The sequence below is a fragment of the Nuphar pumila genome, chromosome 13, assembly GCF_984573655.1.
Source record: "Nuphar pumila chromosome 13, dmNupPumi1.hap1.1, whole genome shotgun sequence".
Taxonomy (NCBI): Eukaryota; Viridiplantae; Streptophyta; class Magnoliopsida; order Nymphaeales; family Nymphaeaceae; genus Nuphar; species Nuphar pumila.
The window spans coordinates 68549331-68567172 of record NC_143261.1 but is presented as its reverse complement, the minus strand read 5'-3'; positions in this window follow the sequence as shown (position 1 = coordinate 68567172).

The following is a 17842-nucleotide window of genomic DNA, read 5'->3' as shown; positions in this document are numbered from 1 at the left end:
TCTTCCCCTTCTTTCCAAAACATTGTACATTCGTCTTCATTCTCCTCCCAGTATTGGGGTCATAGTGGCTTCTCAACCATGATAACTTAATCATCTCACCTTTGAATGCATCTACTTTGCATCTAGATAAAGAAGACCCAAGCGCTTGAAATCTCTTCACTAATGTACACTTACTAGTTTCCATGTCACTTAAATCTGGTGTTTCATGCAACGTCCTCCAACATAATGATCATCTCAATATTTTTGAACTAAAATGTGTTGGTTGATGTATTTCAGAACTATACATTAGACTCTAGGAGACTTTGATCGATGTTCCATGGTGTGATCTCCAAGAATTTTTGAAAATGCATCTAATTCAGCCACTCCACTTCTTCTGTTAGTTTTAGAAACTACTTGTGTGCTTGAAACTAATAAAATTGATGCATGTGTCTTATTAGATCTGATAAATCTTATCCATGTGGATCCTGCAATCATAATTAATTATGTTAGAATCAGTCAAATATCACAGATTAATTATTGATTATAGAACTCTATCAAATCACAATCGTATGACAAATTAACATAGAAAATTAACATTTTAACATTTTGAATAACACGCAAATATAACATTTTAAAGATTGAATTGCAAGATTCAATCTAGTTATCCTAAAAACATGTTTCACACATACATGACAAAAATAAATCAATTACAATATTCAAATAGTTTCCTTAGAAATATGCTTTAAATATATATGACAAATCAATCAATTAATTGCAATACTCAACATAGTCATCTTATAAACATGCTTATACATGCAAAAATATAACATTTAAAAGATTGAATTACAATATTAAATCTAGTTATCTTAAAAACATGTTTTACACACACATATGAAAATTCAATCTAGTTATGATTGCAAACATCTTACAAATATGTATATACGAAATAACAAATAAAAATAGTACATGTCTACGAGTACCAGACCTTGTTTGTCGTTACCTCTTCCTCGGAGCATCCTCCTATGTACTCTCCATCATAGCCTCAACCTTTGCTTGAGCATTTTATCCAGTCAAAGGACCCTCACACTCCTCCACTTCTTAAGGTTTATATCCTCTCATTACTGAGGTACCTCATCTGCCCTTGTATAGGATCCTTTCCCTCTATTCTCCCTAATCTCTCTTTCCATCTTTCCACTGCCACTCTGGGTGGACGCCTCTCCAACTTCCTCTAGTTGGACTTTAAGGTTAACAACAACCTCAGAGTAAGCTAGTGACTCAAACTTTGAATTCTTCAAACTGAAACCCCCCTCTTCCTCCTTAGATGTTTCAAGGATGGGAGAGAAGAATTGGTTGGTAATCTCATTAATTTTTTTGTATCTTCAACCTTACATTGAGAAAATGACAAAAGTCTTGCTAAAAGTGTTAGATGTGGTGAGGTTGAGTGTAGATTTATGGTTCTCAGCTTGGTGATGCTGGATTTTCTATGAAAAATGTTTGACATCCAGACTTGTGACCATAGATCAGGCTCTCTCTACCAAATTGTTAAGTCTAGTCCATACTTTAAGGTAGGATGTATCATCCAATTTGTAATATCTCTGCTTTGGCTTTTTATGTTGTGTTCTAACAGTAGACAATGGTCTGGGTGTGGCCCCTCTAAGACAGTCTTCTCAATCATCATTTTATAATAAATAAATTTAGAATTTTCTATGATAACAAGATGGGAAATAAAGATAAATAGGTGGGCAACAAAGATAAGAAATAGGCTAGTGAAATAGCATTACAAAAAACAAACATAATAGGCTATTGAAAATGCAAAAAAAAAACTTAAAAATGATGCAAGCGTTCCTTACTCATGTTTATAATACAAGATACACAAAAAATAAACAACCAAAATTAAGGATAGAAGCATACCAATCGTTAAGAAAATAAAAAGACAAACAAACACTTACATGCAAATGTTAAAAAAAAAAGATTATGCTATTGAATATGCACAAATAACTTGAAAGATTATCGAATGTAACAGACTCATGGTAGTGTTTCAAAAAAATAACTGATTCATGATGGTGTTTCAAAAAATAATTGATTCAATCATTAAAGATGTGCTTAATGAAAAAACTCGCCATGGATGTTTCTCAAAAAGTCACTGATGAAGTAACACCAATGATTCATAGAAAATAGTTGCCAAAAATTTTACCAAGGGTAAGAACGTTTGGGATCATTGGTTGGGGACTATAACAAAACCCTAGTTTATGCGAAAATAGCCCTGGGCTGTGGAGAAAGGGTTTTAAAAATGAAACATCACATTTAATGTTCATACAAAATTTCATATAAGAAAGAGAATTTCATAAAGCTCTCATTCTAAAATTTGCAAAATTCTATAAAGTTGACAAATTAGTAAAAAATTCTGCATATACAGAGCACAATCACAATTCAAACACAAAAGTTGCCAAGAAATTTGTATTGGGAAGAGAATTTCATCAAGAGAAATTCACAGGCCAACTTTAAGAAGAATTGAGAATATTTTCAACATTAGTTTCATATTTGCGATGTTCGTTTAAAAGTGTGAATTTTGACGAATTTCATATCACTTATATGCGATATTCTCTAGACATTTATGGATCTCCTTGTGGATCATCTATTAACAGGAGTTTTGCATGACTTTACATAAATTTTGTATTATATATGCAAATTTACTGAAATATTTGTGAAGCTACGCCAAATTTTAATTATAGAAAGTTTACAAATATGGTTATGCAAACTTCATAATATATATGCAAATTTAGTAAAATATTTACAATGTTATGACAGGTTTCAGTTACAAGAAGTTCACGAATTTGGTTATGCAAACTTCACACTATATATGCAAATTTAGTGAAATATTTGCAAAGTTTTGACATATTTCAATTACAAGAAGTTTATGAATTTGGTTATGCAAATTTTGTAAGGTATGCAAAAAAAAAACATAGGAATCTACCTTTTAGTGAGAGTTTGTGGTACCTAGAGAGCGTACCAATATATCACATGAACTTCAGGAGGTTCGCTCGTGTGAAAGGTAAAATGGTCCTAAAGAAGTCAAACATTTGTGAATTTGGACATGGGGCGGATTTTGAAAATTGTGGGGTATTTCGAGAAACATGACATTTTTGTCATATAATATTGTTATTTTTTTGCTTTGTTTTCAATTGGGCATGGTGAAACCAATGAATCACACCCTTATAGGTGTGACTCACTAGTCCCGAACAACCTAGACGACAATTGTCCTTTGAGTCAAACATGCCCTAGGGAGCATTTCAATTATAGGACTGAACCCACTCAAGGACAAACAATTCGACCTCACATTTTGTCCCAAGGTTACGAAAAACTCTGCTTACATGTGAGGAACTCATTTCTTAGAAAAATGTTTTCAAAACAAAAAACCTAGCATTTCCAAAACTTGTGAAAAACTTTAAAAAATTAATAATAAACCCATTTACCATTGTGTAAGAAGCTTGTTTCACGTCTCATAAGAAACTCATTTTCTTTATTTAGAGTACATATTTTGCATACATTTTTTGCATGTTTCCCTTCAATAAGAATTTTCTTTTCTTAATAAAAAGTTAAAATACATGTGTTATTCAAAATTTTATTATTTATTAGAAAACTAAAATTTGTATATATTTTAAATATTAAGAAAAACATAATATATTTGATGAAATTGAGAAATTTGAAAATTTTAATTTAACTACATTATTTTTCTTACTCATTAGTTCTACCTACACATATGTTGCATTTATGATATTTAATATTTTTTAAAAGTAACATGAAATCACAATGTTAGTAAAGAAGTAAATCTTGTATAAACTTATAATATATTTCAAACATTTTCTTAGTATCTGTACTTTTGCTCCACAACGCGCATACACACATAGGATTCTCGTTTTCTAGTGACTCTCTCTATATATATAGATGGTAAAACCTTCTATTATACTAAATAAACCATAATAAACACATTTGTATAGTTAGATCTATCATTTAGTAGCTAGATCCATGCAAACAATAGGGTATACAATGGTATGATCATAGTACAAAACTACCATATATATATATATATATATATATATATATATATATATATATATATATATATATATATATATATATATATATATATATATAAGAAAATTAAAGCCTATAAAATGGGCATAGTGCTAAATGAAACATGCTAATAGATTTTTAGTACTTTTTTTTTAATTTTGACTCCATAATTGTGTTCAACATGATTCCTTTAGTAGAAATCGATACTTGGATCATGCACTTTGGATAAAAAATGGTGCTTAGAGCCTAAAAAATTTATGAAAATTATAGGTTATTGATTTTTGAAACCTTATAAAAACCTATCCATGCATCAAAATCAAATGCTTCATAAAGTGATTCCTATAAAAACAAACATATAGACTACATATATACGATCATAATTTTAAAAAACACTAGAAATCAATTAGCATCACTACAAGAAATTTGACCTTTACTGGTGCTAAAGTAAAAGTTTGCCTAGTGCTAGTAATGCATAGCGCCAGAGAAAAACATTTTTACTAGCACAAAAAAGAATACCATTTATGACACAAAAAAAACACACCAGAAAACTCCTTTTCTATGCTAAAATAGCACCCAGAAGAATCCCATTTTTGAAGCTAAAATAGCACCCAAAAGAATCCTTTTTTTAATATATATAATGTATATTTTGTAATATTTTATCAATATATAATATATAATATATATTATATGATTTTTTTATAATATATTTAATGTATGATTTTATTAATATATGTGTAATCATATTTTTATATATAATATACATAATATTTTTATTATATTTTATATAATATATATAATTATATATAATATATTATATATGAATATATATGCATGACTCATCCATGACTCAGTAGACTCATCCATGACTTAGCTGGGTCAACTCAGTGACTCGGCCAGGTTTTGTTCAAAACAAGTTTGTATTCGTTTTTGACCCAGTGATTGGTCGATTCGAGAGGAGTCAACTGAGTCATCGGGTTGACCTGATGAGTTTTTAAACTATGGTTTCTACTAAATGAATCATGCTAAACACATTTATGGGGTCAAAACTTAAAAAAAAATACTAAAAATCCATTAGCATGTTTCATTTAGCAATAAAAATGCCTTTTAGGTGCTAAAACAACACCATAAATATCACCTCTTCTGACGCTAAAATAATGTCAGAAAAAATGCCTTTTCTGGTGCTAAAATAGTGTTAGAAAAGTTGTTATTTCTGGTGCTATTTTAGCGCCAGTGATAGTCTTTTGCTAATTTAAATTTTTTTCTCATGTAACTTGCTCATACATTCATTAAAAAATAAACCTTTTTATACATACATTTATTTATTCATTCTAAAATGAACCGGCTTATACATGCATTCATTTAAAAATGAATAATTCATACATTCATTCATTTTATTTATTCAAAATGAACCTGCTCATTTATTCTATTCATTCTAAAATGAACCTCCTCATTCATATATTCATTTTTTGCATTCAATATGAACTAATTTATTCATTCATTTATCACCAAATGAACATGCTTATACATACATTTATTAAAAAATGAATATGCTCATACATTTATTTATTTATTAAAAAATAAATATGCTTGTCTAAACATTTATTTATTTTATTTAATATGAACCAACTCTTATAATCATTCATTTATTCATTCATTCATTTATTTAAAAATAAATCAGTTTATACATTTATTTATTTTATTCATTTAAAATAAACATGCTCATTGATTTTAATTTATTCAAAATGAACTTGCTCATTCATTTCATTCATTATAAAATGAACTTGCTCATATATATATATATATATATATATATATATATATATATATATATATATATATATATATATCAATTTTTTGCATTCAATATGAACCAACTCATTCATTCATCCATCAACAAATGAACATGCTTATATATACATTCTTTAAAAAATAAACATGTTTATACATTCATTCATTTATTCAAAAAATAAGCATACATATACATACATTTATTTTGTGTATTCAATATAAGCAAACTCTTATAATCATTTATTCATGTATTCATTCATTTAAAAATAAACTAGCTCATACATTTATTGATTTCATTTGTTCGAAATGAATCTACTCATTGATTTCATTCATTCAAAATAAACTTGTTCATTCATTATAAAATGAATATGCTCATACATACATACATACATTTTTTTCATTCAATATGAGCTAACTCATTTATTCATCACCTTGCAAGGATTTAAATATGAATGCTAGAGTTATTAAATAAATAAAATGAATGATAAGCATGATTTAGAATGAATGAAATAAATGAGAATATCAATGAATGTATGAACTACTTCGAGTTAAATAAATGAATGAATGTATAAGCAGGTTCATTTTTGAACTATTTATAGGCAAATAATATGAGTCTTGGATATGGGTATAAACTAAATTCGATCTAAATCCAAATTTAAATAGTAAAAGTGATGTGACTTAAGGCTTATCCATCGAAGACTTTGGGAAAAAGTAATAAAATAACTATTGTGTCTATGTGGTATGGATTTTTTGTTTGGGGCCCGTGTGGCATGGGGCCGCTGATTTTTTTTGAAAAAAACCAACTTTGGTTCCCAGCAGATTTCGTCATTATGAACTGCTCGCTTTGCTTAATGATCTCGTTATAGCTCTCTGAGCTTTTTTGGTGAAAATCATTGCTGAGGTTCGTGTATGTATCCTACGCATGATTGGCTTTGCAAAAATTTTTCATTTTGTATCATTAAGTTAATACAATGAATATACATAAAATACCTCATATATTTAACTGAAAATACTACAAAAATTTCATGAATCTTATAGAGAGAGAGTGCAGTGGTGACTGGCATTGGTGTCCAGTGAACACAGAGAGAACAAGAGAGAGAGAAGGTGTGGTGATGATCCAGAGTGGTGGCTGGCACTAGTGGTGGATGGACATTGAGAGAACAAGAGAAAGAGGAAGAGAGAACGAGAGAGCCTGATTCAATTTTTTTTTTAAATCCTATCTTTTTACTGGTGCATGTTTTTTGTACACCAAAAAAAAGTTTTTTTTACTGGTGCATATATTTGCTTCAGTAGAAAAAGTATTTTTTCTGATGCACTTTTTATGTGCCCTAGAAAAAATATTATACCTCTTGTAGTGCATATTTTATTTAGCACCATGCTCATTTTGGGCATGTTTTTTTACACCCCAAAAAAGTTTTTTTTTTACTGGTGCATATATTTGTTGCACCAGAAAAAGTCAAAACGCTTTTTCATGCAGTGCATATTTTATTTAGCACTATGCTGATTTTGTAGCTTTTTATAATATATATATATATATATATAGAGAGAGAGAGAGAGAGAGAGAGAGAGAGAGAGAGAGAGAGAGAGCTGATTTTGGTCATCTGGGTGGCTCTATGCGCTCCATTGATTGCAGATTTTGTCTCTGTGCAGGCAAAAAGACAGAGTGAACGTTAACATAACGTGAAAATTCTTTTGTATCTTTGGCTCTCTTTTTTGTTCTATTTCATTGCTCTGTCCGTCTCTATCCTTTTCTACTGCATCCCTAACCTAGTTTTGAAACATGTTACCCCACTTAAAGACTCAACTTATCCTTGAGGGCCCGATATGGGAAATGGGACCATTTTTTTTTTCGTACGAAACATACCAATGGGGGGTCCGCTTGTCTGGTAGGAGCAGCTAGTGCACGTCACACATTGTGTTGGACGGTGCAGGTTCAAAACCCAATGGTATTCTATAACTGTTAGGGGTCTGCCCAACTCCATCTTACCTTAACAAAAAAAAACATACAGCCCTGCAAAAAAGGAAAACTTACCATGCACGGTGCATTTTCCCACGGTTCAGCCATTCATATGCTTCCCGACTGGGACGTGTGGGGAAGCCATTTTCCGCAAGAAGAGGGCGAGATGTGTTATGAACTGTGTGCACTTTTTCACGAAAAAAGAAGGATCAGATCCGCTCATCGCTATCTTTATATGATGATTGTTGTAATTAGATGTGGGCAACGGCCGGCCCAGCCTGCTAATCAGGGGCGTAGCTAGGATTCATGTGAGGGATGGGCAAACAGGGGTGTAGGAAAAAAAAAATTATTTGTGCCATAGTCGGGGGTTGGGGGCAGCGCCCCCGAAAAATTTTTTTGAGATAAAATAAAAAATGGCTACAATTATTAATAAAAATCTATTTCATATGGACAAATCAAACTATTTGCTGCAGTCAGGGCTGGGCTAGGACCGGGCTGGGTTACAAAAATGGATAAAAATCTATTTCATATGGAATCGGGACTGGGCTTTAAAAAAAAAAAAAAATTTAACTGTTTCGGGAGTCAGGACTGGGCTACAGCCCAGTCCTGCCCCCCCCTAGCTACACCCCTGCTGCTAATGGACCGGGCTGGCTCGGTCAAAGCTCAGTTTGTGCCGGCCCTTGGAAAACCCTGGCCCACAGGCGGCCGTTCGTTAGGCATACATGGGCTGAGCATATATATATATATATCACGTCGAACACTCAAAGTGTTCGACGTTACGTTGAACAAGCATGTGCTGCTGATTGTGTGCATGATCAATGACACGTGCAAGTTTTCAGTAAAATGAGCAGTGACCACCGCTGAAGGTCATTTTTTCTACCCAGGGAATTAGGGCTGCCAAGGACCACTGCTAATTCTTTTTTTTCAACATCGAGAATGATGCTCGTTCGATGAAAACCCGTTCGACCTTACGGGTTTTTCCAATATATATAGCCATCCAAAAAATCATAGTTTTAAGTAGTTTATGCTAGATATGAACAGCTAGATGTGTTTATCATTGTTTATTTAATAGAAAACATGATTTTGCTCAAGCATCTTTATGCTCTAATGTGTATTTTAAAGAGAAAAAGATGAGTGGTTGATACTGTACTAAAAATTTGATGATAAAATATTCATATTTTTTCATCAAATCAATTTGAAACAAATCTTGTTTCTTAATAAGCAATGATAAACACATCCAACGGTTCATATCTATCATAAAACCTATGAGTTTTGAAGGGACCTAACTAGACCTAACAAAAAAGGGCCTAATCATCCCACTACTCATATATATTATGCCTGCCCAAAGGTTTTAAGTGTTATATGATAGATCTGAACCATTAGATGTGCTTAGCATGCTCGATTTAATGGGAATTGACTCTTAGATAATATTTTTTTAACGAAAAAACATATTTTTTTGAGTCAGGAAAACTGGTACCTTTATAGCCATTGATTTTGAATCACCAAAAAAACTTGTATACAAGTCAGATTCCAATGATCCAAAAAGCCGATTCTCACTAAAAAAACCTATAAATCACATCTATGGTGTTAGATGTGAGAAAAAAATACTTAAAACTATGATTTTTGAAGGAGCCTAATAAGACCTAACGAAAAAGGCAGCTTAAGAAATACATTACTCTCTCTCTCTCTCTCTCTCTATATATATATATATATATATATATATATATAGAGAGAGAGAGAGAGAGAGAGAGAGTAGTAGGTTCATGCTAAATGAAACATGCTAAATAGTTTTTTTTGCTCTTTCAATAATTTTTTTCGCAGTTTTGACCCCATAAATGTATTGGGCATGGTGGATTTACGAAGAATCCATACTTGGATCATGTGTTTTTGATAAAAAATTGATATTTGAAGACTCAAAAATTTACAAAGATTTTAAACCGTTCATTTTTGGAACGTTATACAAGCCCATCCATGTGTCAGAAGCGAACACTTCAAGAGCTGATCCCTATAAAATCAAGTACATACTTCACATTTGTACAATCAGAATTTAAAAATAAAAAAAACCTGAAAAACTCATTTAACATATTTCATTTAGCACCTACCCATTACTATATATATATATATATATATATATATATATATATATATATATAACCAAATATGTTTATTGGTATGGACTAAGATTTGCATAGCATTTTTTATTTTTTTTTGAAAATTTCACCATACAAATGTGAACTAGACGCTTGGTTTTATATAAACAGACTCTTGGATCATCCAATTTCGATGTATAAGAAGGATTATTTAACAATTGAAAAACAATGGCTTAAAATTTTTATAAATATTCAAGCATAGAAAATCACATTTCTTGATCCGTTTGCGATGATCCAACAGTTGATTCCTAGCAAATGGACCACGCATAATACACTGCATGGTTAGATTTGCAAAAAAAACTTAACAAAATCTTGGTTCTAAACATATTTGGTTGGTAAACATATTCCAATTTTTATATATATAGAGAGAGAGTAGTTGGTAGGTGCTAAAAGATACATGCTAAATGGCTTATTCTGCAGTTCTGACCCCATATTCGCAGTTCTGACCCCATAAATGTGCTGGGCATGGTTAATTTATAAAGAATCCACACCTGGATCATGTGTTTTCCATAAAAAAAATATTTGGAGTCTAAAAAATTTACAAAGATTTTGAATCGTTGATTTTTCGAACCTTATAAAAACTCAGCCATGTGTTGGAATCAAACACTTTAAGAGTTGATCTCTATAAAATCAAATACATAGATCACATCTATACGGTTAGAAATTTAAAATAAAATGAAAAAACCCTAAAAAACTCATTTAGCACCTATCCATTACTATATATATATCAAAACTATTCAAAACCATATTTCAGCCTCCAAGTTGCTCTAGAATCAATTAATAGAGACTCAACAATATAGCCCGAAGAAATCCAGGGATCAGGAGCACTGAGCAAAGTTGGTGCAGGTGGGGGAGACACTTTGGATATATATAGTTCTTATATTTGCCAGCTCTCATATTCCAGCCTGGCAGCCCTTGACAACCAACTGATCTGGGTTGATCAGATGGTTGTTCTTGGTTTTAAATAGTTCTTATATTTGCCAGTTCTCATATTCCAGCGACTCATATATATATATATATATATATATATATATATATATATATATATATATATATATATATATATATATATATATATATATATAGAGAGAGAGAGAGAGAGAGAGAGCATTTACCATTCAACATTACCAAAATACATCTAATAGAATATTGGATGAGAGAGAAACATAGGAGTAAGACAACCACAATCTAGATGATGAATGTGCACAGTTCAGAGTATAAGCCGATCAAACCCCCCCTCTCTACTATGTAATTGAAGAGCCAGATACACATCAGACATGACCCGTTGGCGAAGCCTTACGAAATCGAATTTGATGCCCCTGAAGAAGATGTCGTTTCTTTCAGTCCAGATCACCCACCATGCTGAAAACAACCATACCCGCCACAATAATCTCCATTTTTTTGTGCAGTGAAATCATGGGACCAAGCAAGAGGTCTCGAATAACGGAACTCGAACGAGTTTGAACAGACGGTGCACCCCAAGTTTGAAAAAATAAGTCTAGAACGATCAGGCAAAGCCAAAATAGGTGAGTCGTGTCCTCTACTACCTTCTCGCAAAGAACACACATGCTGGGAAATTGAATCTCCTATTTCTTGACATTAATCTGGGTTTGAACACGATCCAGAGCCACTAGCCACGCCAAAGCTTTTGCCCTTGGAGCGGGCCCCTTACCCCACATACAATCAGTGGGAAACTAGTCCATCCTAGATGACAACAAAGAATGGTAAACTTGCTTAATGGAGAACCTATCTCCGCTCGTCATTGCCTAGTGAAGTCACAGGCGACCATGGATCGACCTAAGATCCCTACCACTGAAAGACTGAAGTGTCTCCCGCCACTCCAACTAGAGGGACGAATGACACACTGAATTGAGCATCAAAAGAAGGGAGTCAGGTAGACTACCATATTTTTGCCTAACAAACGTAGACCAAGGAGATTGAGATGTGACAGCTACCCAGACCCACTTCAAGACTAAAACGATGCTCCTCTTTCTCAGAGCCGAAATCTCCAAGCCGCCTCGCTGCCTCGGGAGAATGATCTGTTGCTAAGAAACAAGCGGGTACTTTTTGTGAGACACATTCCCAGACCAAAGGAAGTGCAAAAGCAAATGGTTAATCGTCTATTCTACTGTCGTCGGTATAATGAACATGCTCATACAAAACTCTGGTAATCTGACCAAAATATGACGAATTAGCGTCACTCGTCCCGCAAAAGATAAATTTTAGGCCTTCAAAGACTGCAATCTCCTTTGCACCCGCTCTATAATAGACATCCAAGATGAAGTTCCCGCCGGCTGCAGTGAGTGCAACGATAGATCTAAGAAATTGACAGAAAGGTCGGATATTGGCAGTTGAAGATCCTTGCAACAACCGATTATAGAAGATGGTCAACATTGAGTAAGACCATAGCGCACTTACTCTCGTTTAGGCGAAGCCCTAAAATTGCAGCAAAGACTTTAATAATGAAGCACAACCTGGACATTTGATTAACATTCGCATGACCAATTATAATAGTATCGTTTGCATATTGAATTGTGTGACCAACAAAACCAGAAATGCCCAAGGAATCCAAGAAGCCTGTTTGTTCTGCCATTTTCATGAGAATAGGTAAACCATTTGCCGCAATATTAAAAAGGATAGGGGCTAGGGGACAACCCTGTCGCACACCTCTAGCCAACTTGAATTCTTCCCCTCTCAGTCCGTTGATGCAAATCGACGATAGAACTTTCGTGACCAACTCCTTAACCCATGATATAAACTGGCTGCCAAACCCCATGTTAGTTAGAGATTCAATTAGAAAATCCCATGCCAGACTATCATAAGCCTTGTGAAAATCCAATTTTAGCATGAAGTACGATACTCCAGTCGACTGTAAAGAGTAAAGAAGCTCAGTTGCATAAATAAAAGATCCTTGCAAACTTCGACCTGAAATAAAAGTCCCCTGGTTTAGAGAGACAAGTTGATCAATGACAGCGCGCAACCGATTAGCTAACACCTTAGATATAATGTGATACAACGTGCCCATCACCAAAATCGACCTGAAGCTGAATATATCTGACGCCCATTGCCTCTTAGGAATTAAAGAGATTACTGTCACATGATATGGTTTAGGCAGTTGTGATCATCGCAAAATTTTTCCGCTTTCGTTGTTTCTCTCTCTTCCTTCTCTTTTCCTTTTCCAACCTCTATTTTCCTCCTTTTTGAAGGGAGAAGAATAAAAGAAAGAAAAGAAAGAGAGAAGAGAAGAGAAAAGAAAGAGAGATAGAAGAGGAACTCTTTTGCGGGGTTTCACTTGACCTTGATTTGAAAAATATTTAGAAAATTACTCGCCTCCGTTTTAAAAATATTGCGGGAGAAATGGAGAGACGGGATTCGCTCGTCGGTACGAGGTTCGGTCATTCCTGACAGCTTTACCAGAGGTAATCGAACCAAGGATCGAATCTATGCCTTTTGCTTTGCCTAAATATAATCTAAGAATTTATCCTAAAGATCTAAATGCACAGAGAATCATGCTTGTGCAATGTAAGGATGTATGCTCTTTTGAAAATTTGATTTAGAAATTTCCAAAAATTGATAAAGGAGTGAAGAAATGATTTGAATCTAACTTTGGAACTTGAGATAGATCAGAGAAATTCTAAGTCTTTTGAAATGATCAGAGTTGGAGAAAGAATGATTTAAAGCTTTGAAAAGAAAGGAAATGAAGCTTCAAAGTCAGAGAAGGACTTTGAACTTTGAACTTGAATTTAGAAAAAGAAAGGAATACTTGGGATGAAATTGAACTTAGACTTTAAAGTTTGAAATTTAGAATGGATCTAAGAAGGTCAAATGGTATTTGAAAATAGAAACGGATTTAGGGAGTCTTGAAGGAGATATGAAAATGGAATTGGATTTAAAATCTAGGATTGGGAATTGAATTGGATCTAAAGAAGGATTTAAGATCTGAGATCCGAGATAAAATTGGGTTCGGGATCCTAAGATGGATTTAGATCTGAAGTCTGAGATCCAAATATAGAATTGGGTTCTGGATCCTAAGATGGATTTGGATCTGAAGTCTGAGATCCAATGTAGAGTTGGATTCTGGATCCTAACATGGATTTGGATCTGAAGTCTGAGATCCAAAGTTGAGTTGGATTCTAGATCCTAACATGGATTTGGATATGAAATTTGAGATCCAAAGTGAAATTGGAGTCTGGGTCCTAAAGGAGAATTGGATCCGAAGTCTGAGATCCAAAGTGAAATTGGAGTCTGGGTCCTAAAGGAGAATTGGATCTGAAGTCCGAGATCCAATATGAGAGTTGAATCCTGGATCCTAAAGAGGAATTGGATCTGAAGTCTGAGATCCAGTATGAGTGTTGAATCCTGGATCCTAAAATGGATTTGGAGTTAAATTCAAAAAGATGAATCAAGAATTTCCAAGTTTTATTTGAACTTGAAAAATGAATTGAATCTTGAATATACAAATGAATTTCAAAATTGGGTTTTCAAATTTAAGATAGAATTTGGAATTTGAAATACAAGATGATTCTGAAATTTCAAAGTCAAATGGGACTTTGAAATTGAATTCTTGAATTCTTTTGAAAAATAGAGTTGAATTTGAATTTATGAATGTGGTTTGATCTGAGAAATGAATGAAAGAATTACTTGGATTTATGAAAAAGAATTTAAAATATGATGCAATTCTATCTAAATGATGAATGAATTTAAATTTTTGAAATTGGATTTTGAAAAGCTATTCCATTCTTTAAACGAATTAAAATAAGATTGAAGATATAATACATCCTTGACTATGGTCATTGAATGTATTATATAATAATCTATATTTAAATTCAGGTGGAGAATGAAACACATTTGGTGCTTTTATAGAATTTAAAATGAAATTAACTCTCAATATACCCTGACTATGGCCATTGGTATATGTTTTGAGTTAATTTTAAGTTAAATTCTGATAAAAGATGGAAATATTTAGGGAAAATATGATGAATTTTAAAAATGGATCCAGTGTGGGTCCCAGTGTTATTTCGTAAAAGATGAAAATCCTAAGTTTTGTCCATACCCTGACTATGGCCATTGGTATGGATCGTCAACTTAGGATCAATTACCTTTTACGAAAATGGTGCACGTGCCATTCGTGTTTCACCATTGTGAGAATTTGAGAAATAAAGGCAAAATTCATGAAGAACAAGTAATTCATGATATTTGCAATGCTCATTCGTTCTAATCTAAAACAAGAAATTAAAATCTAACTGTTACAATCAGATAAAGTTGAATGTACAATTTCAAGTAATGAGGTTTTCCACATATTCCCTGCAAAAACACTTGATTAGTATGAAAATAGAGAAAAACCGTACATGTCACATGGAGGTCAATGGTAAAAATACTTATATGCCAAGATATATATGATGAAAAAGATGGGAAGTGATGCATATATATGATTACATTCATATGTACATGCATATCTATATATATATATATGTGTATATATATATATATATATATATATATATATATATATATATATATATATATATATGTATGATCATATATATATGCATGAGTGAAGTAATGCCTAACATAACTAGATGATGGAATTTATAGATAATGCATGAGTGAAGTAGAGGAGATTACATGGACAGGATCGCGGTATGATGACTGTCACTAGATGGTAAACTAGGTAGGTAGATCCGGGTTATGAAAGCATAGTCAATCACAGCAGCCCATAGGGCTGCTGTATTGTGGATACCCAGGAATTCAGTAAGTGGTAAGATATGGCGCAGGGAAATAATATAGGTATAATAAAATGCTAAAGTGGTAGGGATTGAATGGTGTTTGTGACATTATGTAGTAATGAGAAAGATAGATGGTACATATGTATACAAGAGGGGTGTTCAAATGGAGTGTAGTGGTGCCAATATAATCAGATTGCAGGAATCAAGCACAGCTGCTTGGTAGCGGCAGTAAGCAGGGTAAAAAAAATGACTAGGTGATAACAGTAGTGAAGATGATGTGAAGTTGTCTACTAAATGTCTGACCCAATGTCGGCTAGATCCTGAAAAGGCTGTAGAACTAGCATAAATGGTTGTGTGGCTCCTGCGGGTGAATCACTTCCTTTTATAGCTTCAACACTGTGACTCTTCACGGTCTCTACCTACATAAAATTTAGGGCTGTAACTGTACTGATTGTAAACTAGTTGATACATCCATCAAAAGATTGCTGCTAAATGTGCGCTACTCATTTAATAAAGGAAAAACAAAATCCGATTTTGAGCTAATCTGAGGGACTGCACACTATTCTGAAAATCAATTCTTTACCTCTCTCTCAATTCCTTACCATTTTCTGAGATGGATCTGCCAATTGCCTACGGTTCAAGTCATAAGGTTTATGTGTATATTAACTCTACCAAAGAGAAGGAAATAAGAACTTTTCTACCTTTCTTTTCCAGCTGAGGGAGAACCTGGGTGATATGCTACATTGAGGGTATATACATTAGTGAAGAGGATGGGATGGAGTGGTAAAACTAATGTAGGACTATCTGAGCATTTAACTGGATTGAACTAGGCATGTGAGCTGCAGTAAGGGCAAATGCTTTGAACATGAAAATGAGGTTAATGAGTGTATTATAATGTGGATATGGCAACAGCTACAAACGTTTGGGTGTGAGATATTGGCAGGTGAAGGTGGCACTGAGTGGTTAGTGATAACAGAAGATATATAGTACCTAGAGGCTTAATGATGCTGGACAATAAGTGAAATTTGGTGGAGGTACTGAATATGCCAGGGTGAGGTTGGGGGAAAAGTATTGCCACAGATTCACCGCAAACAATACTGTAGCAGGGTATGGATACAGGTAGGCATTGTAAAAAAAAAAAATGGGCTAGTAAATGATGACAGGCTGGCTGCAATATGGTGGAGGCACAGAATAGGCATAAAGGTATTTGTTAACCTAATGCAACATGAAATATTATAATGTACACATGAAAAAATATATATATATTGAAAAAGGGGCAAGCAATGATAAAAACAAAATGCAAAGGACCGAATATTCAGTTAAGGGATTATCATCTATTGCTAATTAAGATGTTAAACGAAAAGAAAAGGAGAACAACTATGGTAGACATTATGGGTTGTGAATCCTGAACGAGAATAAATATGTACCTTGCTCCAAAACCTCAGAATTAAAATGGCTGATCGACCGACTGACTGAAGCCGGAAGAAGCTGTGAGCTCATAAGGCCCAGACGAGAGTCTGTCAATAAGCATTTTGTTAAAATATTCTAACAACAACATTACAGGTTCTTCTTTTATACACATTACTTGCAGCCACTAATCCATCCCACTTCCATGCACAAGAATTTGAAATCGCCTCAGATCTTCCTTAGTTATTGGGATACGAAATACATCTTCGGATCAGATATACTATGGCTTTTGCCTCTAACAGAGCATCACTTATCGACTATTGAAATTCGTTCTTTTGCTCAAGAACACCCATAAGTCTCCCCAGTTCAGTTAGGGAATTAGGATTAATTTCCATAACTCAGATCATTTGAATCCTTGCTCTTGACTGTAATTGAAGGTATTCAATTGAAACTACATTATCTGAACTAAAAAAAAAAAATTAAATTTGTAAGTATGATTTTCTGAAGGTATAAAACCCAAAGGTATTTGGGATGCATCAGGGATAGATGGTGGATGAGGAATCTGATGAAGTATAGAGAGAACAAGCAGTGGTTATAAATAGTTGCTCTGCTGAATTAAAATATAAGGGCAAAAGAAAATAAAAAAAAAGGTATCTACGCAGTGCAAAGATGAATGCAAAGGGCAGTAACGTTGATGCTGGATTGTAATAATCCCAGCAAATCAGATACCTAAAACGATATAATATAATCAGGAACTTACT